Consider the following 3,211-nt stretch of genomic DNA (forward strand, 5'->3'; position numbering starts at 1 on the left):
GGGTACAGTTCTTGGGATGAAGGGAAGCTAAATCTCAGTGCTTCCCCCTTTCTGTGGTCTCCAGTTTCCCTCAACCTCCTATCCTGTCTTTTTAGCTTCCTTCTGCTCTGGTCATTTGATATGGACAGTCCCATCTCCACAAGATATTCCAAACTTTCACCAGCACTGGTGAGCCTTGGGTTACATCTTCCCTGTGCTGCTTGGCTGCAGAAGTCTCTGCCAGTTCTGAGATCTTTCTTCTGTTTCTGTGCCCCTGAACAGGTCATCCCCAAGAAGCAAAGGGATAGGCTGGTTACCTCCAAAGTGCATCCTACTTCTATTTGAGAGTGAGCACAAAATATGTGCCCTATTTTACTACTGTATCAGTGCCTGCCATGCCCAAGTCCAGGTCCCCAAAGCCTGTGGGAGATGCCGCACCATGGCCACCAAGTCCATACCAAGCCGCTGCCCATGGGACAGAGACAGACCTTCTCACCACTCAGAGCGACAACTCCTCTGGGCACTCCCAACAATCCTGTCAGATAGGCAGAGATACTGTGCCCATTTGACAAGTGAGAACCCTGAGGCTGCCAAACAGAAGTGACTTTTCTGCACAGCTAGGTATCAAGACAAACTGCTTTTTCTCTACTCCTCTGATCATCTTGGGTCACCTGGGAAAAGACAAGGCAAGAAAATACAGACTTGGATATCAAACGATGGGCATCGTTTTGTAATTTGAACCCTAAGAGCATAGTCTTAAAGACAGAAAGGCTTTGAGCAATGTGCTCCCTGGATCTACCATAAGATAAGGGGTGCCTGGCTTCTCAAGGCCCCTGCCTTGAATTGTCTCTGCAGTGGGCTTATAGTGGGGCCTGCATTGATGTTTGTTAACAAAGGGAATTTGGGCCCCAAATGACAAAAAAGCTCAGGTGGTAGGACAGATTCATATCTGATTCTGCATATCTGAATAAGTTCAAAAGGACTTGTGTATTGCCTCTGGGAATTAAGCACCCCCCATCCCACCCCCATGCAGGAAGTGCTTATCATCAAGTGCCCTGCTCCTGGGAGCTTTTAAGTAGTGATGTGATTATTTACTGTTCACTTTGACTTGTCCAAGTGGCACTGAACTTAAGAATTTAGCGTCCCAGCCTCCCTGGCTGGCACCAGGACTTCAGCCTTTCCCTTCCCCCCAGCATAAGAGTCCTGGAGAATTTTTAATGCTTCTGTGTCCTTTATCTCAATAGTCTGATAGCAGAAATGTCTCCCTAGAATGTCGTCTTTCCTGCAAGGATGGTTGTAGGAAGGTCCTTGCAAGTTTGAGGCCAGTTTTGGCTACATACCATAGTGAATTCCAGACTTGCCTGGGCTACAGGGTAAGACCCTGTCTCAAAAGTCAACAATATGGGGACCAGACAGATGGCTCAGCAGTTAAGAAAACTGGCTGCTCCTGGCAGAGGACCTGCGTTTGATTCCCAGTATCTATATTGTGGACAAAGAACCATCCAGAGGGTCTAAGAACTCCAGTGCCTGAGGATCTGACCTTGTCAGCCATTGTACCACACAAGTGCACTTACATCCATGCAGCAAAACACTCACACACATAAAATAAAAATAAACAACAACCAAAAAAAGAGGAGCAAGATGGGCCAGTGTGCAAAGGCACTTTCTACCAAGCCTGACACTCTATGAGTTCAATCCCCAAGACCCACATGGTAGAAGGAGAGAATGGACTTCTACAAATTGTCATCTGATCTCCATACACACACCCATGACATACCCCACTCCCCCATACAAAATAAATAAATAAATAAATAAATAAATGTAATTTAAAAATTTAATGGGAAGGGGCTGGAGAAATGGCTCAGAGATTAGGAGCACTGACTGCTCTTGCAGAGGACCCAGGTTCGATTCCCAGCACCCACATGGTGGCTAATAACCATCTTAACTCCAGTTCCAGGGGAATTTGATGCCATCTTCTGATCTCCTCAGGCACTGCATGACAGGGGTGCACTTACATACATACATGCAGGCAATACACTCATACACATAAAATAAAAATAATAGCCAGGCGTGGTGGCACACACCTTTAATCCTAGCACTCCGAAGGCAGAGGCAGGTGGATCTCTGTGAGTTCAAGCCAGCCTTGTCCACATAGTTCCAGGACGGCTGGGGCTACAGGGAGACCCTGTCTCAAAAATATATTTTTTAATGGGAAAAGAATTAGTACACAAAATGTGCTATATTTTAAAAATTGCTCAGGTAAGGATCACAGCAACATTGTCAATTGAATGTACACAAACTATCTTCAATTAAATGTGTTCAGTCTCATATTTTTAATCAAGAAGAATATGGAGTAGCATTAACATTAGGCTACTAGTCTTTTCTAACCCTCAGGAAGACCCACACCCCATCCACACAGGTCTGTTAGCTAAACACTAGTAGCGGCTGGGTTCCGGACACCGCCCACCACACACACTGTGGTGCTGTTATTCTGTCTGAACAATGAAGTAATGCCAGAAGAAGGATGGTGTCAGGGTGACATGCCATCACAGAAGGCAGTTTCCTGCAGTGAATGATGTGCCCCAGCCCTCCTGTATCCGGAGAGGGTCAGATCCTTAAGAGCCTACAGAATAGGCTTCCAGCTGACTTCCCAGAGCAGCCAGCCCTGTTTTGGTCTCAGCTGTGGTTACCCATTCAACCCTAACCCTCATCTGTACGTGGACCAGTCTTCCCTGCAATGCCCTCAAAACAGGAGCACAAACACCGCCTCTACCAAGAAGCCTGCCAGGACCCTCTCCACTCCCAAGCCAGATGTGTTCTACCATTCCCTTCCATGCACCCTTGGCATTTGATGTCTCTCTTCAGGCACCTTCCTATGTACAGAAGAATTCTTCCTTTTCCGGTGGCAGAGATTCCACCCCCACCTCACTTCTGTACCTCACCAAACAAGGTCTTGTTCCCAACATGTGGATATAGGCTAATTTCACTGGCTCCCTCCTAAGGAACATCAGAGCAACCTGACCCAATTTGCAGCTTAAATGGTATCTCTCACTTAAGAATTAAATACTTTGCCACAGTGGTGGCCATACCTTTAATCCCAGCACTCCAAAGGCAGAGACAGGAGAATATGAGTTCAATGCCAGCCAGGGTTACCAGTTACCAAGAAAGAAAGAAAAAAGGAAGGAAGGAAGGAAGGAAGGAAGGAAGGAAGGAAGGAAGGAAGGAAGGAAGG

This window comes from Nannospalax galili, unplaced genomic scaffold, assembly GCF_000622305.1.
Source record: "Nannospalax galili isolate Female #2095 unplaced genomic scaffold, S.galili_v1.0 scaffold89, whole genome shotgun sequence".
Taxonomy (NCBI): Eukaryota; Metazoa; Chordata; class Mammalia; order Rodentia; family Spalacidae; genus Nannospalax; species Nannospalax galili.